The sequence below is a fragment of the Hemicordylus capensis genome, chromosome 3 (genome assembly GCF_027244095.1).
Source record: "Hemicordylus capensis ecotype Gifberg chromosome 3, rHemCap1.1.pri, whole genome shotgun sequence".
Lineage (NCBI taxonomy): Eukaryota > Metazoa > Chordata > Lepidosauria > Squamata > Cordylidae > Hemicordylus > Hemicordylus capensis.
Genome location: NC_069659.1, coordinates 117178479 through 117205202, shown reverse-complemented (window position 1 = coordinate 117205202; position 26724 = coordinate 117178479). Strand labels below are relative to the sequence as shown.

The window sequence follows — 26724 nt, the reverse complement described above, 5'->3', positions numbered from 1 at the left end:
CTGTCTGTTATGATCTTCTGGAGAGATACAGTAATGGTTGCCGCTGGCTCGTCTAGTGGCGACCCAGGACCGGGCTTTCTCTCTGGCTGCCCCAGGGCTTTGGAATATGCTCCATGCTGAAATAAGAGCATCTCTTTCTCTGTCTGTTTTCAGGTAGACCCTCAAGACTCACCTGTTGTCGCAGGCTTTTAATTAGAATTAATTTTAATCATTTGTTTTAATAACTGTTTTATGTGGTTGTTTTTATTGTGTTTCATGGATTTTAATCAGTGACTTTTTATATATTTTTAGATTTTGTACATGCCTAGAGATGAACATATTAGGCTGTATAAAAATGATAGATAAATAAATAAATAAATAAATACGCACAGACTGCCAGGAACAGCACCTCAGCCATGTGTGGCCTTTTGGAGAGTGGACGCTGCTGCTGGAAAAGCAGCAGGGTGGCGGACAAACAGGTAAGGAACTCCTTACTTTCTTTCAAAGGGAACTGCTCCCTGCCTTGCCAAGCTGGTTCGAATGCTGGCACCAGAGCCGGTTCAGCACTTCTCAGAGGAGGTACCGAACTGGCTTGTGCACATCCCTAGTTCTGAGCAACATTACAACTGAGCAACAGTTAGGGATGTGTGAGCCAGCTCGTTCCAAAGCTGGTTCACACTCAAACCATCTGGGCTCAAGGCTTACCCCTCAAACCGAATGGGGGAGGGGCTTGGCCTGGTGGTGAGCCAAGCCAAGCCCCCTGCTTGCGAGCCAGCTCAAGGGCCATATAAAGGGGAATCTGACAAGGATTCCCCTTTGCAAGTAAAGGGCTGGGGGCAGCGGAGGTGAAAGTTTCCCCTTTAATCTTTGAAAGTACGCCGCTGTGTGGCGCGATGAGGACGGCGGCTGCTGCTCAGGAGAGGGCAGCGAGGCCTGTGGTGGGGGGCATGAGGGGAAAGCTCCCTTTTTACCTCTTAAAGCTGCTGTGCGGCAAGATAGGGCTGCAGGGATGGGGGCGGTGAGAGCCTCTTCCTGCTCCCCTCCTGCCTCCCAAATGCACTCTTTTGCTGAGGGATGTAAACAAATATCCAGAAAGGGGACATGTTTTTCAGGACCAATGATGTTCATGGAATATGGCCCCATTTCAGCTCAGTACTCATTGTGACTTCTGATGTGTGAATGCACTCCCTTTCTATTTTCTTTAGCATAAAGTGCTTTTGACTGTGTATGGATCATTATGTATGTAGAGAAATAAGAGGAGCCTTTCTCCTTTAGGGCTACTATGCTAATCCTGATTCAGCCCAGAAAGCTGATAATTATACAAAAGTAATAGGCAATGGGGGTGGGGTGAAACCTTTAAGCTCCATTTAATATTTGCGTTGCCTTACCTAGTCAGTGTTGTACAAAACAAGGAAAATTTTGATGACTTAATAGGCATAGCGAGCAGCTTCTAGTTTAGTCAATGCCGCTTCTAAGAAATAATCATAGTGAGTTATGTGGGAATGCTGGGAGGGTAAAGTAACCCTTCACTCCCCCGGGCAGCTAACTGGATATCTCAAAATTATTAAGTGTAAAGGTAAAGTTGTTCTGCTGAGTCGGTGTCAACTCCTGGCAATCACAAAGCCCTGTGGTTTTCTTTGGTAGAATCCAGGAGGAGTTTACCATTGCCATCTCCTGTGCAGTATGAGATGAGGCCTTTCAGCATCTTCCTATATTGCTGCTGCCTGATATAGGTGTTTCCCATAGTCTGGGAAACATACTAGCAGGGATTCTAACCAGCAACCTCTGGCTTGCTAGTCAAGTCATTTCCCCACCGTGTCATTAGGTGGTTCTTCCCTCCCCTCCAAAAAACCCTTATTTTAAAATTGCCCCAGATATGGGGTATATGTGTGCACTTACTAATATAAAGCCATGTAATGACAAAACTAGTAACAGAAGTGGCTGCAACACCTTCTCCCAAAACAACAAACATGAACTCTTGGGATTCCATCTTTCAAAGGCATGGGACCCATAGGCTGATGCTAAGTTTCCATTACATAATCCTTGTGATGACACTTCACATTTGCATTGACAATTGCTGTCTTGTCATAAATATGCCAAATATGAGGAAAAAAGAGCACATAGGTTTGTATCCATGGAACAGTGAACAGAAGGAGAAAATGTCAGTGCTGTTCTCTGAATTCTTGCTCAAGCACAAGACTTCTCATAGTGGAGAGCTACAATTTACTGGGGGGTTGCATTATAGTATTAGAAACATGTTAATGAGGGAGATATGAGCTGTAGCAGAAAGAACTCAAGTAGGCTTTGAAAAGAGCTTGTGCAAATGAAGAAATTATTTTGGATTTCTAATGGAACACTTCCTGCAAAGTCAGAAACTATCCTTCCATTTCCATTTATCTCATTGGTTAGCGACCACCTTTTAGCCTCCAGAAAAAGGGGCATATTTGCTTCCTGGGCAATAATTAAAGGTGGACTAAACTGAAGATCACTTCTCTCCCTTTATCTTGCCCAGCATGTCCTGAGGGGACCTGATTGCACTTGTCCCCTTAGTGTGTGAAATTTTAGGTCTTCAGATAATGAAGATTACTAGGATTTTTGAAGATAATGCTTTTACAATCTCAAACATTATCCACAATCATATGGGTCAAGAGCCTGACTGTATGGCTAGATTAACCATTATGTGAAGCATGCTGCAGAGCAGGTCTCCAACTAGATTAGAACCTTTAAATAGTGTACATCTGAGCAGAGAGTGTGTCTATTATACTGGCATTTACAATCCCCCATAGTTCAGAACATGTTGGCTTCATCAAAATTGTGGTGAATTCATGCATAGACTGAGCCCTTTCACACAAGCATCTGGGGGTGGTTTTCTGTGAAGGAGATCTCCTACTATTTCCCATAGATGAGAAGAACCTCCATCTGGCTCTGCAAACTCTGCATCCAGACAATGCAGGCAGTTGGGGGTCTCCATGTTTGAAATAAGGAGCTGGGTCCTTTGCATGCATTGCACTACCAATAGACTGCTAACCCTCATTACATCTTCAGCTGGCCCTTTATTGGCCATAAAGGGGCAGGAGGTGGGAACAGCCCTATTGAAGACATTAGAAACAAATTATCATAGAGTGTGCTTTGCAGAGCAGCACATAAAAAGATGTGAGTCACTGTGGTTTGTCATAAAGATGGGCGCTCATTGTCAAGAACTGCTGCAAAAGGGTTCTGCAAAACAACAAGGTAAAGGAGCTCTCTTTTCCTCCTACCTTGGTAAAGAATGAGGTAAAGAAGCTTGGCTATCCACATTTAAGCGAGCTAAGTTGGAGGGATTTTCACGGGTTCTCAGAAGCTTCCAAACCTGGGCTGCATGCCTCCAACCTTCACTTTGATAATCATGTGAATTGGCCTACTATCTAGCATATGGGTCAAAATGGCAAAGCTTTCTATTATAGCAGGCTTCACGTGTCGGTTTCAGCAGGACAAGATAATGACTGCCTTTGTGAGTTTTTGTGCATGCAGCTGCAGAAGGCAGTGTGTCACATAGGGCCTATGAATAAGGTTCACACCATACTTAAGATCTGTAGAACATATGACGTACCAAACCAAGCATAGCCTACTAGCCATATACAGCAGCCTGTCAGGGGGTTGATAAATCTGCTGTTTTGTTTCATACCCTCAATTGCATCTTAGAGGGTTATCAAGCACATACGAAGTTGCAATGCATGGCTAGTGGATTGTGATCAGCTTGGTGGCTCACAATTTCTGCAGGGCTGTCATGCTTCATATACCATAATATGCTGCTATATTGTATCCAACTTTTGGTTTATATGCTGCCAGCTTCCTTGCTGAGATGTAAAAACATCAGTACTGTATGATGCAACTGAGGCCATTAGATTTCTGCAAATAATTCTAGAATACATTGAAAACTATCCAGTATATCCTCCCCAGTCTTTCAGGATTCAGGTATAACACCATATGAAGTTCCATGTAAACTTGTTTGTTCATTAATTTTTTAAAAATAAAAGTCTTTCTTTTTTAAAAAACAACAACAACCAGAAACCTGACACACACCACCTAAGAATTCCTATTTGCAGGAGAATTTTCAGAATAAAAAGATAATGAGAAAGCTTTTGTGGTTAAGGTAATCTCCCTGCCCCTATCTTAAATGACTTAGTACTACAAAACTGAACAGATAACCATATTTGAGTTGCTTTCAGATATAAAAAGCTTTCTTTCTTCTTAATGTTCTTGCTGCATATTTCCTCTGGGTAATTCTTTATCTCATGTTGTCTTCAGAGTGTTTGCTGAATTCCCAATCTGATTCTTCAGAATTTAATTCTATTTATGACTTGTGCACATTTTAATTATAATAGATGAGACAATATAGCCTGAACAAGCAAGAAAGTTCAGTGCACATGATAAAGAGTAAACAAGTAGATCAGAGGGATTGATTATTTGCCTTAAAGGAGGAAGCAGGCACCTGTGACCTGACAAAAATGTCTGTAATGTAGTGGTAAGGATTGCTCTTGCCTTTGCTTTTGAAATGATGATGATATTGCCAATGCTATCCCCTTAATTTTAGCACTGCCATTTTAACAGGTTGAGCCAGGAATGACCCGGAAAACCTAGGCCTAGGGCACCAATTCCTGAGTGCCAGAATATAGTACTGCCAATTATTTTCTCTCTCCCTTCTGCATTGCACCTTTATAGTACTGCTTAGTTGTATAATAATGTAAGACTTAATACTGTACCCTGCTCCGCAAAGGACCTGTCCATTCTGCACCCCAATCTTCTTTGCTCATTGCACCTCAGCCCCCAACAGCTAGTCTCCTCAGCTGTACTCTGTCTCTTGAATATGAATCCTCTGCCTCAGTGTTCATCTCCAGAAAGAAATGGTCTCAGACTGGATTTCCAGATTAACAGCAGCATCTTTTTATTTCTGAACTGTTATGGGTTTGCGTTCATAACAGACTGGCAACTCTTTCCTGCTGTATCTTCAAACCAGTGTCATCTAGTCATTTGTGGGTAATCTTTGTGGGCTGGTCACTTGACCTGGAGAATGAGCAGCCTGCATGGCTCAAGTTACAGCTAGGGTGCCCTAGATGAAGTTTGATTTTGCTCCCACCCCCTAGATGTCCATGACAGGTCTTTCTGACACTCAGTATCCCAGATCCTTTGTTTAATAAGTTCGTTGGCTCTGTCCAAACCCACAGAGAGGATTGCCTCAGGTGAAAGAACAGAGGTACGGAGTTTCCCATTAGTCCCCAAGGCACCCCCAAGTTGTTAGGATTTATTGTTGATTAATCAGGAATTTTAAAGAATTAATTTTTGGCTCCATAGGAAATAATAGAGTGCCTTTTCACTTACTGACCTTAATTGCTTATTGCACTGAACTCTGAGTTTGGGTCACAGCTATGAAGCTATTAAGGTGAAAGGGAACATAGTGTTCTTTCTGAATGGAAAGGCTCAGACAATGGTTTCCAATGGAGCCAAAAATTAATTCTTTAAAAATTCCTGATTAATCAACAATAAATCCTATCAACTTGGGGGTGCCTTGGGAGGGTGGAGGCTGGCCCTGTTGTGCCCTCAGACCCACTTTGGGGTGTCCTGGCACACACACCCCCAAATGTGGGAAATGGGGCATCCTTAAATCCCCATTATTCCCTATGGGAGGAATACAAAAATTGAAAAAAAAAACTTCAGAAAATGATTAATAATCACAGGAGTGTCTGATTGCTTTGGTGTACGGTGGGTGGTAGGCACCCCTGGGTGCCTACTACCCACCCCAGTTTTTTGCACCTAGATACTCCACATAGGGAATAATGGGCAATTTTTTCCCCAAAAATCATTAAAAATCATAAGAGTGTCCGATTGCTTTGGGGTTTTGATGGTAGTTGGTACCCATAGGTACCTACCACCCAACTCAGTTTTGGAGGCTCAAACCAGTTCAAATCAGTTCAAATCAAACCAGGCTCAGTTAGGTTCGAATTTGAACTGGCAAGTCAAACCCAATGCCTGGTTCAGTTCAAATTCAAACCATTGAACCAAACCAGTTTGAATTTGAACCTGTTCAAATTTGAACCTGTTTGCACATCCCTAGCAGGGACTGCTGCAGATGTGCTGCAGACCTGATGCTGTTCAGAAGCAGCAGCTGTGGAACCAGCACTCCAAAAGGTTTTCCCATTCTGGTGAATGGAGAAACTGGCAGTATCCCTGCTTGCCAGCCACTTGTGCAGAGAAGTGTCGGGGCTGCTTGCAAATCCACAGCAGCCCCTGGGCAAAGCATTAGGGAAACCCCTGCACACCATGAAAGCCAGTGAAAGCCACACACAAATATAGAAGTCCACAGGTGAATGGAATAATCCAGTGTTTTGTACTAAGTGTCATAAGAACAGCCCTGCTGGATCAGGCCCAAGGCCTATCTGGTCCAGCATCCTGTTTCACACAGTGGCCCATCAGATGCCACTGGGGGTCTACCATATACATATAAAAGTAAAGTGTGCCATCAAGTTGATTTCAACTCCTGGCACCCACAGAGCCCTGTGGTTTTCTTTGGTAGAATACGGGAGGGGTGTGCCATTGCCTCGTCCCGTGCAGTACGAGATAATGCCTTTCAGCATTTTCCTATATCGCTGCTGCCCGATATAGTACCAGCGGGGATTTGAACCGGCAACCTTCTGCTTGTTAGTCAAGCATTTCCCTGCTGTGCCACCATACACTTATTTGACATAAAGCTTTTTGGTGTGTGCTCACACTGCTCAGTGTAGAGAACTCCTGACTCTTATGCCAGCTTTATACTGGTGGTGGCTTCTACATGAAGTCCTAGTGCTTGCCAACATCCTGATTAAAGCTGAGTGTATGCAGCCCAAGGATGCCTGCCCACAGAGGGTGTGTGACCCCTGGACCAAAGAAACATGCCCACAGAGACTGTGTCACACGCACACACCGGCACATAATTGTGCATTGTTCAGAGCTAAGGGAAGCCCAATCTCACTATTACCTGGTAGTAAGGGGAAAGAACAGAATATAATACTCTTCAGGTCCAAGTTCAATTGCGTTATTGAAGAGGCTGCTGTGTACCGCCAATAAAATATGATGATAAGGGGACCAATCCATCTTTATAAAAACATTCCATTTCTTGACAAGTCTCCTGCATGACCATTTACCATCTTTTTTGTTGACAAAACTAATAAAACCACTTGGCTTAGTGGAAACATTTTGAAATGTAATTAGTATTCCATACTAGTAAGAATAAAAGTGTCTAAACACTATAAAAGCTGCCAGAATTTTAAAGACTAATTTTGATTGCCTCCTCATTGATTAATTTGCAGGCGCATAACCAAGCATTCATATACCCAGCAGAGTCGGTTATAAATAAACATTAGCTAGGAACCTGTGAGGAATATTTATTGACCTCACTGCACAGAATGCATTTTGAATTGCCGGGAGGACGACATAGCAACCTGAGAAGAACTGGACCTTCATAAAATTGGTATTTCATGCTGTATGAAAACATGACATCAAATACAGACCCAGGGGTCTTAAGATGCAGTCTAGCCTTCTCATTCTAGAGCCTCATTGACTTTATTTAGAGAGATTCATGAGTAAATGTGTATGGAAATCAGCTGTTATCTGTAGGTACCAGACACCTATAAAGGGTTGTTGTTGTTTTGATGTGGGTTTTTATTTTTATTTTATTTTTTTGTATTCTCATCTCAATTCAGACTAGGTTCTTTGAGTCCAGTGAACCATATTCTCCTGAATCAACTTCATTTCCTTCTCGTGAGCATTCAGAGTCATTTGGTTGGCTTCTGCTGGAAACAAATGCTGTGGAAACTAGTGGATCTCTCTCTATCTAATCCAGCAAGGCAATTCTCGGATAGAATAAAGAGGTGTCACTATTGTTAGGTTGTGGGAGCCAAGTCTGTTTAGTAGAACATAGCACTTTGCTCCAGCCCAATTCTCAACGGCTAAGCCCAATTCTTTAAGAAGACTGGCTGTGCGAAGACTGGTGTTTATTTGTTTGTTAATTTTTACATGTATATCCCGCTCTTCCTCCAAGGAGCCCAGAGTGGTGTACTACATACTTGGGTTTCTCCTCACAACAACCCTGTGGAGTAGGTTAGGCTGAGAGAGAAGTGACTGGCCCAGAGTCACCCTGCTAGTATCTTGGCTGAATGGGGATTCGAACTCAGGTCTCCCTGGTCCTAGTCCAGCACTCTAACCACTACACCGCGCTGGCTCCTTGGTAGGGACCAAGGGTAAAGGAAACCTCCTTGGAGCTAACTCTGAAAAGAGGAAGTCAGGGGAGAGAGTGGGGGGGGGGTTTACTTAAAATGTGATTGCCTCTTTTGGCATAGACCTGCTCCTTATAGTTAGACAGTCCTATTCTGATATTTTCTGTTATTAATGGGCCAGTTCAGATGAACACTTATCCTGCATATGGTAAAGTTGAGGCTGCACTGAGAACGTGTCTGCCCTGACACCAGGGTTGGCAGTGGCCCTGGGACAGGCTGCTGAGACTGCTACTACTAGCTATGTCCCTTCCACCCTGTCATCACGCCGATGCAGGTGTTTACTTGGCACTAGGCATGAATGTGTTAACTCCTGACCTTCTCCAGCTGGTGAACAAAGTGCTTGCTGGCTGGAGAGGGTGATGGAGCACATGATTTTGCCCAGTGCCCATGATGACACAGACGGAAGGGGTATGGCTGGCCAGCAAGGGATAGTGCACCTGGCTCAGCCAGCCATCATCATCCACTGACTTCCACCTGTCAACTTCCACATAGTTTCAGCAGCTTAAACCCACCAGTATCCACACACACACACACACACACACACACACACACACACACACTAGGGCAGCCCATGAGGGACACAACCGCTATCCATTCACTCCCTCTCAGTCACCATCCACTCCCCAGCTTCAGTCCACAAGTATCAACTAGCTTCTGGAGATGAGCTCCAACAGGGGGACTTCCACTAGGAAGCAGTGGGGGGGGGATAATACAGGTGAAGGTGTGCCCTGGGGTGAGGGGGGTCTTGCTGGATCCCCCCACCCCCCGCAACCCAGGGACATTTGCTCCTCCAGTCCATTATTCCTGTGTGCCTTGCCTGACACATCCTTGGCACGGCCTTTGTGTACGGGGGGGGGGAGGGGGTTGCTTATCAGAATCGCTCCTCTACACATGGTCCCAAACGGCATTTAAACACCCCTCACATGCAATTAAAGGATGTGCCAAGAACATGTCAGCATGTCACCCGGTGAAATCAGGGAGGGTGTGTTCTCTTGATGTGGTCCCAACTGTACCATGTGTAGAGGTGAGTGTTCAGCTGTCCCAATATTCATAATAGTCTCACTCAAAGAATGCTGCAGAGCAACTGCCTGGAATGGAGGTTGCTGGGACCCAATTGGCCCACCTCCTTCCCCCATTGGTTGACCGCTGTCACATGGAGGGGGAGGCAAGATGGCACCCGTGCCTGCCTCATGTGATGGGGCACAACCCCGCCCCCGCTTCATGTGCTGGCACGGTGGCAGGGACCGGCATTGCAGCCTTTGCCAGTTTATCGCCATCTCTACACTGAGATGATTATCCAGGATACGGCTCTGTCTCGTAAGGAAGTAGGGCACAGTGATCAGAAATGAGAGTCAATGGCACAGCTCCCATTCATTTTGACAGGGCCTGTGGAGGGAAACAAAAAATGTCTAGATTGATTGTGCCCATAACATAAACTTAAAATAAGGTTGGATTTTACTCGCTTTTAACTGACTGTACTAATTGGTACCTCCACAGGGTAGAATTACTTAATTTGAAAGCCACAGTAAAGCACTTTCATATGATAATGTTCTATGGATGTTTGCAGATACTGTTTGGGTGCACTGTTGGTTTCTACCACGAGCAATCATTTTTAACAGACCTGCAGAGAGCCAGTGGGTTGGAAAGAAGTAACTCTTTGTAATAATACAGGGGGAAATCCAGCTATTGGAAAATATTAGGACTATTGTTTTGAAGACTCAAAGGCCTGAGCTGAAAGCTTAGCACTAGCACTGAAATGTATGCTGCTTCATCAGTGCTGTGTCTTAGCCTGAGTGAATCATATTGCCAGAGTCCATCATTTATTCCATCTGGTTTGAGTCTCACAATATCAGTGGCACATTTATCATGAATGAGGAATAGACAATTTGAACAGAATGGTATGCTGTGGTGTGAAAAAATACATGATGTCCCTCAAGTTTGATTCCTTCACCAAGGAATGGTGGAATGTATTGTTGAAATAAATCCAGGCATTTGGGGGAGCTTTTCTAATCATATACCCACAGTTAAAATGAGAGAAAAATAGAAAGTTTACATAAATCATTGCCTCCCTCCCCCCACCACCGAAGTACAAGCAATTAATAATTTCTTTGTACAATCCTAATTGAAATGAGGAGCAATACTGGGCAAACTTGCCCCATGAGCAACTTACCTTTGGGACTATAAAACATTATTTGATCCATTCTATAGAGATTCCAAGTATGAATGATTGATTCAGCTGTACTCATGAAATTTGAAGAAACTCACCACCAGCTGTTGCACACATCATCTGCTTTCGTAATGCATATCTACCTAATGGACACATCGGCCTATGCAAGTTCAGACTCATAGGCTCAGTTTGTGCTGTTATACCCACTGTGAAATTCTTTAAGTTGGAAAAAAAATGGCAAAGCTGGAGCTCAGTGACATCAAGCATCTCTACCCTTTTTATGTGTGTGACAGCAGAAACAAGCTTCTGTGGTGGTAATTGTTTTCTGATGCTCTTGCCATTCATTCACAGACTAGGGAAAGGATGCTTAATCCAAATTTTGGACATTTCAAAATAGAATGGTCTTCGTCCACTCAATTTTGTAATCGGGGAAAATCTGGCCTCAAGGCATGTTGTCCATACTAATACTAACTTGTAGTTTGAATGCAGGGGATTCTGGGATAGCCACAGTGCTAAGGATGTAATGCAGTGCATTAATTACAATAATTACAATTGAGTCTCGTTATGGCATTTAAATTGAACAGAAATCAAGTGGTTACACTACTAAAGCAATCACTGCACTATAATTCAGGAAAAATGTGTTTTAGGAAAAATTGAAAAATATGAATGGTGCTTCAGATGAAGCTGAAGCCAATCCAGTAATGTTTTCACTTGCTTTTGCTTCCTTAAATAGTGAAGTGTCGTCAAACTAAAGATAAGGAGGTATGGAGTCTAGGATCTGGACAAAGAGGCAACAGATTTGCCAGCTGTGGAATACATATGTACAGCCACAGGTCTGGGGGAAAAGAGGAGATATTAATCGAGAAATAAAGACAAAAACTTCAGTCTGCAAAAAACAAATGACTCATGCTTAATTCTGAACAACGGAACTCAAATTAGTATATGGGTTCACAGCCACATGTCTCTTACTTAAGAATAATGCAATAGGTTGCCTAACTACTGTACAAGGGATTATTTCACAATGGCTGGTATCCTAACACAATGGGAGAAGCATTGGTGCTTTTGAAAAATTTAACTAACTTAGCCCCACTGCTAGCTCCGTGATGGGGGCAAATTTCTACAACCTCTGCTTCCCTAGGAAAGCATCTGAAAATATGCCCCTGAGGCCCATGACATGGAGGGCTTCTGGGGGAAGGGGAGGTCCTGCAATTTTTACACACCCCACATACACACTGTGCAGTAGTAGTCTGGATCTCTCCACAAGCACTGATTCAGGTGGTCAGCCAGTGCGCATCAACTATTTTTTTTTAAAGAAGAGGCACCCACCTTGCTATCCTTATCAGATTCATCAAGTACACAAAGCTCTGAAGAATTGGACGGCAGTCTTACAATCAATCAATCAATCAATCAATCAATTTTATTATTACAGCCTTAAGCCAAAAGACAGCTATATATAAAGCCTACCCCTTTTTCTTTGGAAAGCCTCCAAAAAAGGAGATGCCCTGATTTGTCTAGGTGAGAAGTAAAACATAGCCTTATAGCATAAGCAAGCAAGCAAGCAAGCAAATAAGGTTACACACCACAGGAAAATGTCTGACTTGAGAAAATGGAATTCCAACCCATCAGTATGTTGATTAGCCTGTTCATGATAGGAGTTCAGAATAAGCTCACTAAAAAGAGTGTATCCATTTTCACCTGAGCCTTCAAGCACAATATCATTTCAAGAACCATCTCAGCAGAGTAAGGGTGGGGGTGGGGGGATGGAATCAGGCTTATTTTGTGTGTATGAGCCAATCCTACTGGATATTCCAAATTAGAATTAGCCTAGCTAAATTAACCTAAAGGCTAAACTAGATCACTAACCCAGCACGGGGGGAGGGGAGGGGATCTATTCAACAGATTTCACGGCAATAACACATTTTGTTAATAGCACTGTAGCAGAAAAATCTAATGCAGTGATTTATTTTGCCAAAGTTTTCTATGGCAAGCTGTTCCTTTTGAATTAAAAGGCTGAAACAGCAGCAAGAGTAGGTGGAGACTGAAGAGATAATGCTCCATTCCATTTGAACTTTAGGTAAAACAGATGGTGGTATACCAATTTATGGGGATTATAAAGCAGCAACTAATCCTTTCTTAGGCAATGGATCAATACCCCAGTGGATTTGTTTTTCATACTGACAAGGGGAAAGAGCTTACCAAGTTAGGTTTGACACAGACTTACCAGCAGGTGGCACTATATAGCAAATATGCCTTGCTGTTTAATTACTGAATATCTCTCATTTTGGAGGGCTGTTTTCCACCTCCCTACTCGCAAAGAGTCAGTGCAGAGCGTCTCTTTCCATGGATGATGGAGCAAATATTATAGCAGGGTGTTGTCTGCTGACTGGCCAGTTAGCAGATAAACACATGGCATTCTTAAAAGCTTCACAAACCACATTAAAACCCATTAATTGAAATTAAAGCAAGTAAACTACATAACCTCTCCTCCTTGCAAAAGTGTAATACATTTAGGCAAAGGTGCAAGAAAACAACACAGATAAATGAATAAAGCATAAAATGCACTGACTAATCAGTGCAGGTATTAAGATGAATATTTCAGTTCGTTTGACCATTGCATATTTGGCCCCAGTGGCATAGCAATGTAGGTAGCAGCCTATGCAAAAAAAAGGGGGGGGGATGCTGACACCTACTTCTACTGGTGGCCTAAGCAGCCCTTGCACCCCACCCCCAGCTCTTACTCACTGTGGCCAACTGTGGCTGGCTTGCTTCCTTCCTTTTGCTGGCAGCAATATAGTATAATGATGTCCGCCATGGCACCATGGAAGTAAGTGAAGCAAGATGCCCACAGTGGTGAGTGGGGGTCAGTAATGGTGGGGCTGCTAAGACCATCACCAGCAGCAGTGGTGTGTGTGTGTGTGTGTGTGTGTGTGTGTGTGTGTGTGCGCGCGCGCTAAGGCCACTAGTAGCAGCAGGGCGTGTGTGTGGTGGCCCTTCTGGGTGGCCCGTGTTCAGAGTACATGGTTGCTCAATTGTACATCTGCCCCTGTTTGGCCCTCTGGACTCTTGTGCAGAGAAAAATACAGGAAATACATGTACAAATAAGTACAAACACTGCAAGGAAAATACCCCAATATTTCACCTGGTCTTCTATGAAAGATACAAGAGCCAATTGTTACTGAAATTTCCAGTATTGACAGTTTTCATGACAAATTTAGCCAAAACCAATTTGATGAGATTAATCCATGGTGAAACTAATTGCTTTCCTAGCTTAAACATAAATCCATAGTTAAGGTCTTATTAGGCAACAGAAAAATATCATTTCTCTAGGACTGAGATTTATGTCCTGCCCAATCCTCAAGAGCTCTGTGTAGCAATAGCCTTTAGAAAACAGATTTTAAAAAGATCAATAAGCTCAGCTGGTAAAATATTAAAACATACTGTTAGAAATGAAACTGCCTTCCTAAAGTCGTTTTCCAGATAAACAAGTTTTATATTGTCTTTGGAAAAGACTTGAGCTGTCTATGACTCAAGAAAACTAGCATTCTGTATTTGGGGCAAACACCACCAGGAAGTTCTCATGCACAACCCTATTGCAAGGAATAGGGGCTGTGTGAAAGCAGAGCCCCTCACCCCAGTGGTTCTGATTTACATGTGAATATGGCCTAAGTTTCTCTTAGTTCTGTGTAACAGAGGTGTGTGTAGTGTGGTGGCTGGCATGCCTTTCAAGTCTGGTTGATGCAAACAGGATTCCTTCCCTTTCCTGTCTCAGTCCATTTCTCTGAAGGCCTTGCACAGTTGCACATCTACCAGCAGTGGCTGTCTTTATTGAAGAATTTTCGTATTTACAAAACAAGTCATAGCTAGACATATTTCTCCACATTACAAGTTATAGACAGTGGCTGACATCCTGAACTAACAAAGCGTTTGCATAACAAGCAGAGTTGTGATTTTCAAAGTTGTGTAAACTGGGATTAGCAGACAACCTGCTCCCCACCCTCTTTGCTGTTTTTCAGTATAGGAAACAGAGACTTGGTACAGGAGCAAGGCCAACAGTGAGACCTGGCATTTAATAGCTGAGGAAATTAGTCTCACAAAGGGTTCAATGGCCACAGGAATAGAAGCCGCTCCCCACTGCTGAGTAAGCAATATCCTAAAGGAAGCCAGAATTCTATAGAACAGAAGGAAAAGCCCTGCATGAATGCAAGGCGGGGAGTCTCCTTCTATTCTGAGTACCTCAAGATGTAGTCAGCCAGAGGGATGTCTTTAGTGTATGCATATCAGAAGCAAAAGCACTGTGTTGCTTTGGACCATCAACTGAATGGGCACCAAGTCCCCCACCTCCTCCAGCCCCTGTAGCCTGAAAAGGAGCTTTACCTCCAGCTCAAATACCTATAAAAGATCTTTTCCTCCATTCACACACTTTGTCATTGGCTGGGTGAGTCAACTGAGCTGAACACACTGGCTGGTTGCCTGGAACTGCCTCTGAGGCCCTGCTCTCTTGGCCTGCTTCCTGTGGGAGTTCAGTGGCACCTCTTGCTAATTACCACCCCAGAGTTCCAGCCAACCACCAGCCATCCCATTAGATCTGTGATCACTGAAGTCAGTAGGCTGTTGAGCCACTGTTGGAATCCTGGATTGTAAGATCCAGAATGGTAAGTGTCATTACCTTTGAATGTGGGACACCTGTGCACTGCTTTGTGTACTGCTTTGGCTGTTTTTGGTGCCCTGATTCTCTAGAAACTCTATCAAGAATGGGCTTCCATCAGATGATCTTGTGTTTTGACTGGCTGAAGAGTCCATGACTCTGAGCGTAAAACCCAGAAAGAATCCTTCTGAGGCTGAGGTTCCCCTGAAGGAGGCTGGCTACCAGTCTTGCACTTGAAACCTGACTGCTAGAGACCCTCAGTGCTTTCTGAGATTTAGAAAACAATTTGGGACTGTGAAAGATATTATCTGAAAGTGAAATATTAAGTCTGGAAAATATGCCCGCTCTCCCCAGCTTGTAAGGCGGGAGGGTTCTTTGCCCTGGCCTCTGTATGAGACACAAAGCAACCTACGGTCAGCAACTGGCTGGCCAGCCTGGGAGGAGGTGGAACTTGCTGGCCATTTCAGGCTCTGCATGTCCTCCCAGGCAGTCCAGCTTGACAAGCAACCACACCCACCAATTGCTGGCCATCGCGCGGGCTTCGGCTGGTTGCCCATTTTGGGAGCCTGGTAGGAATGTTTTGACATTCGGCAGATTGGCTTTGGTTTGGGGGTCTTTTTCACCTACCCCCACTATGGGCCTTAGTTAGTTAATTCCTTTGTCACAACGGCAGGTACAGTGTGGTTGATTTTGGGTAAGCTTGGTTTGGTGAGCACCTTGTAGGCACACGTTTGGCGTTAGGAGGAATCTTTGCTATTCCCTTGAAGTTTGGCAGCTCAAGGAGAGCTAGTTGATGGATTATTCCAACTTGCTATTGGAATTACCACCCTCTAAGGCTTGGTGGCTTGGGGATGGCAAATCTTTCTGCAGGTGCCTGAACATTAGGTGGGCTAAGAGGGGCAGCAAGCGGCTGTTGGCATTTTGCCCAAGGTGTTTTGCCTAGGGGTTTAGGTTGGACTCACGCAGTGGCAGCAAGCCTGTAGTTTCCGCATTGTTGTGGGTGGAGCACCAATCCTCATGCTTATTGTTGATTAATAAAGTTGTGGCCTATTATCTCCATACCTATTGTCTTGTGTGTTCATTGAGTCCAGGTGCAAATTATCTGATTGCCACTGATTGCCCTTTCATCAGCTATGACAAGTTTAAATTTCTGTTTTGTTGGACATATTTTAGTTTCATCAATAGACTGGTATGCACAAACACAGCCTCTTGATGTATTTGCAAACTGGCCTAATTTAAAATAAGGCAATTCCAAGAAAAAGTGGACACAAAGGGCAAAAACCAGATATTGGAATTTGCATGTAATTTACCACAGGCATAAAAGTAGGTCTATTAAAGTTTTAAAACTGATAGTTATATAGATCAAATGAATAGGTAACGTGATCTAACAACCATTTTGTATGCTGTGTATGTGATGCTTTTAAATCTAGTGAAAAGTCAGCAAGTTCAAATATATATATCTGAATGCAGGTAAAGGAACTCTCAAACTGATGAATTCAATGTCAATCTACAAATGAATTATAATAATTTAGTTTTTTCAGTGAATTAACAACAGTTTTCAGACAGCAGCTAATAAAAGCTTGAGTCTGGACTTATGTCAGTTACAGGAATAACTGTTTATAGTTCTGTTTTGTTGAAATGCAACTGTCTGGAATATTATTATTATTATACATCTAGTTATGTTTTGTTAATTTCTCCTAAACTTACAATATTGTATAACTAAACTTATTATTAGTAGTATTTTATTACAATATTCCAAACAATGTGTAGTTTTTTTCTCTAAGAAATTCAGGTAACTGGATAATATAACACAATATTTGATGGCATTCATTCAAGAAATTCAGGTAACTGACATAATATTTCACGATAACTGATGGCATAAGGATAACATATGGCATTCATTAAATCAGTTAACACACATTCTTACACCATATCTGTTCCTTAGCTCTTGTTAACTTTTGCTATCGTGGCCAAGACTGATAAGGAAAGAATAAAAAATAAATTAAATCTTGACTAGTGTAGAATGCAAGGGAAAGAGTTGTAGTATGCAAGGACAAGGAGTGGAATCAGGAATATTAATACAGTAGTTTAATGAAATAGATATTACTAGTGGGCCCGGGCGCAGAACATCTGCGTCTCTAGTTGAGAGTGCCGCCGCCGCCGCGGCCGGGCCAAGAGTGCTGCCACTGCCGCGGCCAGGCCCCGAGTGCCGCTGCGGCTGGGCCCCGAGTGCTGCCACCGCCGCGGCCGGGACCCGAGTGCCACCAGGCCCCGAGTGCTGCCGCGGCCGGGCCCACCGCCTTGTCTCCGCAGCCGCCCGGCCAGCCAATTCTCCTGGGTGTGCCAGGACCAATCAGGCGCCCCTGCAGCCCAGCCAATCAGCTGGGCTGCCAGGACGCCTTTTTCCCTGGCACACCCAGGAGAATTATATATAGAGAGATGTACAGAGGGGCAAGTGCAGACTGCTTTTCCATGCTCTTGCTGCTGGCTGTTTGTTAGCCCTTCCTCTACTCCAGGAGTGGAATACAAGTAATTAAAGGCCCATTCAAAATCTGGCCTGGATCAAGGAATGGATTAACCAAAAACGCCACAACTAGAAGAAACTAGAGGAAAGGGATAAAAATGTCATCCAGCAAAAAACTTTTAGACTATAGTGGAATCAGAAAAGAAAACAAAGAAAGAATGAGCAAGTACAGAATGAGGAAGCAGAAGCAGCATCAATGGCTGTAGAAGATAACTCTGGTAGTTCTCCAGCAAAATTCTTTTCATCTCTCCATTCATTGAGCAAACCAAACCACAGTGCCAACTAAACACCTCTGAAGAATCCATGAAAGAAAATTGCCATAGTTAAGAGATTGGCTGTCAAATTTGACCCAGTGGGATCGATCTCATCAACTCAGAAGAAGGTAAGTCTCATTGGAACAGATCTGGCTGCTTTGCATTTTTCTGTAGGTATGATGTGTCACATCAAGTATCAGGTTGTAAGACTATGTGAATAGTCCTTCCCAGCATGCTTTGCACTGCCAGCAGACTGGAAAGCCTCATGACATCGTCAGCTGCCCTCTGATTAGGCACAAAGCAGCAGGAGGTGGACCCAGCCCTTCTGAAGCCACTCCAGCCACAGGATCATAGAGTATGCTTTGCAGAGTGGCACATCCATGGACGGCAGCCCTGTAGCCACAGCTCTCTATTGTTTCCATGCCTGCTGAGTCCTGATGTCTGGTTAGAAAAGGTAAGTGGATCCACACAACCAGAAAAGCAAGGTAGGAGAGCTCTCCTCTCCCCTCCTCTCCTCCTACCATAGTTAAAAGCAGGATACGAAAGCTGGGTTACCCTGCTCTGAGCAACCTGAGTAGGAGAAATTTGTGTGGGTTCACAATCATGTAATCTCAGTCATGCGAACCAAGGTAACCTTGCTCCAACCCTGATTTTAATGGTTGTGTGAACAGGCCTATTCAGATTGTCTGCTGAATATGGTGTTAAAGTTAGTGTGGTGCACCAGTGTTGTGGCAACCTGGCACTGGCAAAGGAGGAAGTACTGTATCTGGTAGGGGAAAAAATCCTTAATAATTAAGCAGGTTGCAGCTGCAGAGCCAGTAAATACAAGAGGTACCTTCAAGTTTACCTGTGTAATTGATGCACAAGACAGACAACAGGGTGAGAATGTTTAGACTGGGTCATCACATAAACAATAAATTATGAAATAGCTTAGATTACGTTTGAAGGAGCAGCATTCTGATTACATATGTAAGCTGGTTCCATATGAACAGTTATCTGATGAGAAAGTTCATTTTTGCATAATATGTTTCCTGACCCTGGAACAGTTACATCTGTTACACTTTCAGTCCTGCATCAATTACAGCAATTATTATTCATTGGCATACTGTTAATTTATTAATCACAAAACTTTACCAGCAGCATTTTGATGGTTCATTTTAAAGATACTTTCTCATTTACAAATATTGCTCCATTCAAAAAAAAAATTGTAATATAATCATACATTTTTCTTCACTATTTCATGTTATGCTAGTTACACAAAAGAAATGTGAATGAAAAAAAATCAGGTGCAAATAATAATTTGACGATTTTGCATTTTGTTACATTATTTCATTGCACATTGTGAAATTAAATACTGTTTTGGATGAAATATGAAATTTCAAATTTCTTTTATTTGTAACATGAAACTTTACTTTTATCTCTACTCTGAATGTTATGTCAGTTAGATTGAAATTGCCCCATAATTATTGCTGATCAAGTGATCCAGAGTGATGATTACACCTAGATGCTTCTAGGCATTTCCCTATTCACACTTATATGATTTTATTGTGAAATCCTGAAATTTCTTTGGAATATTTATAAACATTAGCTGACAACCTCACTAATGGCGTGGAAGTGCAGTATGCAAAGCCGCAGCACGGGGGGCCATTTTCACTGATCTCTCTTCAACCCAAAAGTAGGTTCCTGAGGGTTGCATGACCCTCAGGGACCTACTTTGTTTCCAGGGATAGGGGATTAGCAAAAATTGTTTCCTTGCATGTACCGTGCAACTCTGGATTTATGTTGTGACTCCACATCATTAGTAAAGATGTCAGCCATTGTCTTGGATTTAGAATACTTTGGAACTAGATACAGCAATTATTTTAAGCTATAATGCTAGTGCTGTGAAATAGGAAGTGGTGTTTCCCAGTGTACTACATACATTGTGCATTCTCATCAAAAAATTGCATTTAGCTGAACAATCAATCTTGATATTCTGTCCTTTTAAGTCACATCCTAGGATCTTGCATAAGGGCCTGGTGCAGATGCAAAAGCAGGACCTTTTGATTAGGTCCTGCTTTTGCATCATGCTAATGCTTGGAGCTGCCCCAGCTACTCTTGATGTATTATCCTGCTTATTTCAAGCCATTCAAAAGTCACTGGACCAGAGTGATGTCAGGGTCGCCCTTCCTCACCCTTGTGATCTGATCCCTATTCACATGGCATGTTCATGCACATACAGTCTGTGTACAGTGAACATAGTACCCATGTTTTGCTGAATGCACATATAGCAGCATACTTTTGCTCTGCCAGTGAACAGGTTCACTTTAAAAATGAGCACATGTACAGGCATTCAGACAAAAATACGTACATGTGTACAGACACCTGAATGCACATACAACTTAATATAGGATTAGGGCTCATATTATGGACTTTTATGCCATAGGCTGACATAAAGGCCAATTCTCCTCACAGCCGATCTCTCTGGGTCTGGTAACAGCCTGGGCATCTGCTCTGGCAGCCTCAGCAGTTGCTTTTCCATGGCTCTGAAAAGACTCCAGGTAGACTCCAGAACTATGGTGTGATTTGCAGGCGGTTACGGAGGGAAGGAAACTCTGACCATTCCAGGCTGAAATTCTGGCCAACAACCCTGTATTCCTATTACAAGGCATGGCAGATTGGGTGGAGCTGACTTGCTTCATTGGAGCACCAGGAGTGAGCAGCTCTTGCTGGGGTGTGCAAGAAACTCTGTGTTTCATTATCAAAACTCTTTACATTACTATAAGCCTGCTCCCTTTAGTTATTTCTTCATTTTAAATTTGATTACATTTATAGCAAAAATGGGGGCTTCTGGACTTCTGTTTATTGTTGGAGGGGGAAGGGCTTACCTTGTAGTGTGACAGAAAGCAGACTCCCCCCCCACTTTTTTTTTTTTTTTTTTTAAGGAGCAGCAGAGCCTCTTTAAGGTGGCTATCTCTGGCTGTGGCCATAATTTCCCAATGTGTCAAGGATGTTGTGTTGGTCCAGGGTGCTGGAGAAGGAAAATGGCAGTCACCACTGGGAGAAAGCTCATAATGGTGCAGCCCACTCAGCAGGCATAGTCAGCAAGTGGCAAAGTTGTACTTAGAACACACATGTCAAGCCACTGTTGACACAGCCTACAAGAAATGAATGTCCACAAAACATTACGCATTGTATAGTGTGCCTAAATGCCCATTTCACAAGAGTACAAATAAAATAATTAAATACACACATGATTCCTTACCAGACCACAAAAAGGAGGCCCAGAAACCCACACATATATTATGTGTGTGGGGCATAAGGTGACATCATGCAGTCATTCCACTCTCACTATGTTTTGATGGGTTATTTCTCCTCCAGTGTAGAGGGGTATCCTTGATTGTGGGTTGTATCTCCTATTGCTCCCATTGGACAGGACCAAATTAACTCAGAGTGAGTCCCATTACACCCTGGGCTGTTGAGGCACTTCCCAGTTCCAGTCCTGTCTTGCTCTCGAGAACAGGACCTCTGGAAGAGCTCCTACTATTTCTTCTTGTAATCTGTTTTTCTTTCTTTCCTGGTTCTGCTTAATTTACTATATCGTTTTATTACCTTGACTTCTCTCCCCACCCTTCATACCTCTCTCCCACCCAAATTCCCCTTCCCTGTACCTTGCATTCCAAATCCCTTTTTCTAATGGAGCAATTGGACCTGGCTGCTTCCCTCTTGAAGGACCCCAGAGCACATGCTATGGACGGAGAGGAAGTCAGTGAGAGAATTAGGATGGGCCACAAATGCCCTCATCTGGCTTCACCTGGCAGCCGTAGATGGAAAAAGCAATTTGCACTCGGCCTGCACACTCTGTACGCCTGAAGGGCCCTTCAGATCCTATGGAGAGCAGGGTGATGTGTTCCACCTGCCCCCTGACTCTCCAGTCTGCTGATCAGCCAGTTGGATCTTGGCAGCCATTGCAGCCCAAGGCCCTTAACCCCTGCAACTCAGAGGAAGCCATCACCCAACCAGTCACACTTCTGCTGTGCTCCCTTGAGCAGGGATAGGAATCTCTCAGCAAGGCTCTGCTGGAACCAGCCTTTTTTGGAGAGCACGCCCTGGCAGCTGACGAGTTGGCATCGGACTCTTATTCGCTCTGGTGGCTGCTGTGGCGGTGTTATGGGGCACTTCAGGATGAACTGTGCATCCCGGCTAACCCGTTGTCAATCCCACTCAATCTTTCCCCAGCTCTTCCCTCCCTTCATGTGGAAATCTTACTGTACAACGGGATTTGTCAATCTGGAAATGGGATCTTGCAGCTGCTGAGTTTAGAAATTGCAATGCTGCCCTCCCAGGCCTGGAAAATCGAATGTATCTCCACTTTCCTACCCAAACCATAATGGCCACAGAGCCACCAACTTCACCCACCACCATTACTAGGGGGTGCTCCAATTTTAGGTGTGCAACTTCACAGTCCTGAGTGTTATTGAGCACAGTGTGCCAGTCCACTCCAAGTTGTGAAAGTTGTTTAGACTGCACTCACCCTCTTGCTACCCCAGGCAAAATTATAGAGCCCAATCTAGATCTTTAGACATCTCAGGCAAAGACATGCTTGACCCACATGGCTTCTCCAGGGGCCTAGGCAGAGGGATCAGACTCAGGGACCAACCAAATGTTCCCTCAACTGGACCATTCACAATTAATTCAACCTCAGATGTTCAACATTTGCCTGTGTCCACTCACCCTGTGCATAATCCTCCTCCAACAGGGGCAGATTCAGGGTCAGATCCTGGCCCACGTATTCCATTTTTCAGCCCAACTACCAGACAGAGACAGAGATGGGCCTCTCCCCTCCGAGGACATCCACTCTGCCCATCCCCAGCCTGAATGTGAATACAACAAGCCCTTTGAACCTGGTACTTCCACCCAGGCCTCTAATGATTAACTTTGACTCTTCTAACATTGACTATATGGGAGCTGGCCCTGCTCAGGAATCAGGTAAGGAAGAGGCAGAATGGACCTCTGATCAGCAGACACCTGCCTTGCATCCCCCCACCACCCCCCAACTTTTCAAACATGAGAATTTTGATATTTTGCTGGCTAAATCACATAGAACACTGCAGGCTAATCCAGACGCCATTGTGGGGTCAGCTGAGAACACAGACCCCATGGTTTCTGAAGTGTTCCTATCTACTTCAGAAACCAAACCAGTCATTCTTTTCCCCAGTCTCTTTCTTGGCAGGAGGAATGGAATTCCCCTTCCACCTCAAAGGGCCTGGGAGTTTTACTTAAGCACTTTTATAACTTAACACAGGACATCATGTCTAAACACTCTGTTCCTCCATTAGATACTCCTGTAGCCTCATTGATCTCCAGATCTGTCTTGAGTAAGGATGGGGAGGAATGCTTGAAAACACCTGATAGAAAAAATGACTTTCATTTATGCAAATCCCATGAGGCCTCTGCTTTCTCTATAAAGGAATCTGTAGCTACCTCGATCTTTGCTAGGGCCACAATACTTTGGGCCAAGGAAATTGTCACTGAATTACCTAAAGGCCACACTAAACTAAACTTTGCAGGGACATAACAAAATAACCAAGGTTTCAGCTTTTATGGCGGGTGCCAGCCTAGATACCCTGCAGTTTTCGGCTGGAACACTAGCATCAGACGCAGCAGTGAGATGTAGCCTCTTACTGAAGAATTAGAATGTAGATTGTATATCTTAGCTTAACTTGGCCTCCTCAGTCTAAGTTGTTCAAAGAGTCGCTTGACCCAGTCTTGGTGGAAATCAGAGACAAAAAGAAAGCCACACCTTCAGCTAGAAGGGACACCAGGAGGCCATTCCATTTGAACCAGAATAATTTTCACCCTATAGGAATTTTTTCTTTTGCTCTAGAGATAACAGGTCAGCCAAGCCTGACTGGCAGCAGCTGTGGAATTCCAGATCCAGACAGTCTTTCCGATCTGCCCATACCAATTGCCTGCAGGACTCCTTCCATCTAACATCTCACTCCAGGAACTCTTCTAAACACCATCTCATAAACCTGGCCATTCAAAACCTGGTTCAGATCAAGGCCATAGGACCAATGCCCTCAACAGAAACATGTCAAGGCATTTATTCTCTTTTATTTCTTGTGCAAAAGAAATATGGCTCCTGGAGGGCAGTGTTAGACCTGAAGTGCCTCAACAAATTTATAAGAAAACAAAGGTTTCGCATGGAGAGGCTTCGTAGCATCACAGAGGCACTTCTGTCACAGGACTTCCTCACATCGATAGACCTCACCAAGGCATATCTCCACATCCTGATTCAGCCAACTCATCATTTTCACCACTTTGCCTATGACAGCAAACACTATCAATACTGGGTGCTTCCATTTGGCCTTTCATCAGCCCCCCCCTTTCTTCACCACCTGGGGGTGGCATGCAGAGTTCAGAGCTGGGTGCTCTCTCCATACACAGCTGTGCCTCTTCCAGCCAGATTTAGTTGTGCTCATGGCAGACCCCATCTTTTGCCTGAAGGTCAACATGCCTTTCCACAGGGACCAGAGTGTCATATTGTTCTCTTTCTGTCCTTCTCCTAAATACCCACAAGAGAAGCTCTGGCACATGTTGGATATCAGGAGGGCACTCAGAATTTACATCAGGTGTACCAAGGCTTCCCAGCAAGGATTCACCATTTGTCTCCTTCACCTGGCTTCTCTGGGCAAATATGTTGCCAAATAAATGCTAGCCCACTGCATTAGAGCCTGCATCACTCTGGCTTATGAAGCTCTATCCCTGAGACCACCTACCCGATCACTGCTCATTCAACCAGAAGTGCAGCAACTTTCTTGATGCGTTGATTAATTGATTTGATGTAGTTCATGTGTTTTTATGGGATAAAAAATAGAGTTGTCTATCTACCTGTCTATCTATCTATCCTCAGTCAATACACCTCTGGCAGATATGTGCAGAGTGGCCACCTGGTCTTCCATTTCTCCTTTTGTCAGACATTACAATTTACATGTCTTCCAGTCAGAGCAAGCAGCCTTTGGCCGCACAGTTCTGCAACAAGTAGTATCAACATAAACCAAGCCCCACCCTATAATCACTGCTCTGGTATGTCCCACAATCGAGGATACCTTCCTACATTGGGGGAGAAAGTAACATTAGTAGACCTACCGTGTTCTTTCTCCCATGTGTACAGAGAGTATCTGACCCACCCTTGGTTTATGGGTTTGGTAATTTGATTTATCTGTTTAGCTAATTGGCTGCCCTGGTGGGGTGGCGGGTGGACTCTTTTCTTTTCACTGCATTCTGCAGCCCTGAAATTCTGTAATGTACCTCTCATATCAAACTTCATTACATGTTGTAACTCATTCAGCGTTGTTTGTTCTCTTGTTCCTGTATACTGCTCTACACTTTTTCTTTCACATTGAGCCTTCCTCTTCTAAAGTACGCCAGACAGTCCCGGAACTGGGAGGTGCCTCAACAGCCCAGGGTGTAACTCAGTCTTAGTTAATTTGGTCCTGTCCTATGGGAGCAAGAGGATAATACAACCCACAGTCAAAGATACCCTCTGTACCCTGGGGAGAATGAACTCTTTGCGGTAAGTCTACCAATGTTACTTTGTAGCTGGCTAAGGTTGGGCTGTTGTTTGCATGTGATTCCATGATTGGTTTGGGAGTTGGCATGGTTTGATGTCTACTTTTCTATGGGAAACGCAAAGTATTCTGACTGCATGATGCCATCATGAGCAACCACCAGCATAGCAGGACAATTGCCATGTAAGGCTGCTTTCACACTCATTCATTTCACTTTTCATGGCAACCTGAGTCCAAGCGGTCTAGGAATTGAGAAGCGGCGCTGGATTTTCCACAGCTTTTCCAGATCAGTTGCAGTCTGAATAGGTGGTATGTTAGAAGGAGCAGCGTATCTAGTTTCCTCCCTCTCCCACCCTGTGGACTGAAGCACCCTGAGAAAATGTCCTTGTTGAGCTCATTAAGTCTAGAGTTTGACAGTATGCAATTTTGCACAAAGATTATTTTTAGCTCACCTTTTGTCGTGCACTTTTCAGTTTTGGAGTATCAGCAAGGAATGTATTATGTTCAATCATCCAAAAAGTGCTTATTTGCTTTCAGAGCTTGCTGTTAAACATAGGGGGGTATTGCCCTTAGAATCCCTCATCAGCAAATGATAGTTTATTCTAGTCATTTAGTTTGTTGCTAATATTTTTGTAGATCTGTTTCTCCAAGCAGCTGGGTCTGTCTATGGACTACCTGGTCCTGTTAAGTCACAACCAGGCTAGGCAGATCCTGAAACAAAGACTCTTGGACTTTGAAATCCAACAAGAATTCTCCCGAATCCCTGATTGTACTAAAAGGAGGCTGGGTTTGAGCAGTTCTAGTTGGGGCCCTGCTGCTTATTTGAATGCCTTGAGCATGACGTGTTACCAGAGGGAGAGCAAGACATGATATGTTATCTTCAGCGGCGCTCTTGGGGAGGTTTCTGGGGATTCCTAGGGAGGATAGATTATGTCCATGTGGTATGGGGGAAGTTGAATCCATCCAACATGTTTTGTTGCACTGTCCATTATATAGAGATTTAAGATGTTTCTTATTAACTCCTCTTCTGACACCCTTCCCAGGTTGCTCAAGAGATTCTTATGTTTCCTATCTTCTTGCAGAGAGAACTTTAGATGTCACCTTTAAGGTGGCCAAATTCTGTTCTATTGCAGTATTGTTACGGCAGCGAGCTTGTCTTTGATTAATTTTAAAATTTTACTGATTATTTATTCATAGATATTTATCTATATTTACATATCTCTTTTTTCCAATTGTATCTTTCTATGTTATGAGATGTTTTGTTTACATTATGTTATGCTTACCTTGGGTCGCAAATAAAGAACCTTGTACCCT

The 26724-nt window shown here is 43.7% G+C and overlaps 2 long non-coding RNA genes across 2 annotated transcripts in view; one reads left to right on the top strand and one right to left on the bottom strand.

The window, feature by feature from the left end:
* Positions 1–22704, bottom strand: part of LOC128352520 (uncharacterized) — a 92076-nt gene extending 69372 nt beyond the window's left edge. The window contains exon 1 of the long non-coding RNA XR_008320464.1: positions 22571–22704. This is a non-coding gene — a long non-coding RNA (uncharacterized LOC128352520). The remainder of the gene's footprint in view (positions 1–22570) is intronic.
* LOC128352521 (uncharacterized) lies at positions 327–7644 on the top strand. Its single transcript, XR_008320465.1, has 2 exons — positions 327–458; positions 7302–7644. It is a non-coding gene; the product is annotated as an uncharacterized LOC128352521 (long non-coding RNA).
* Positions 22705–26724: the final 4020 nt, after the last annotated feature.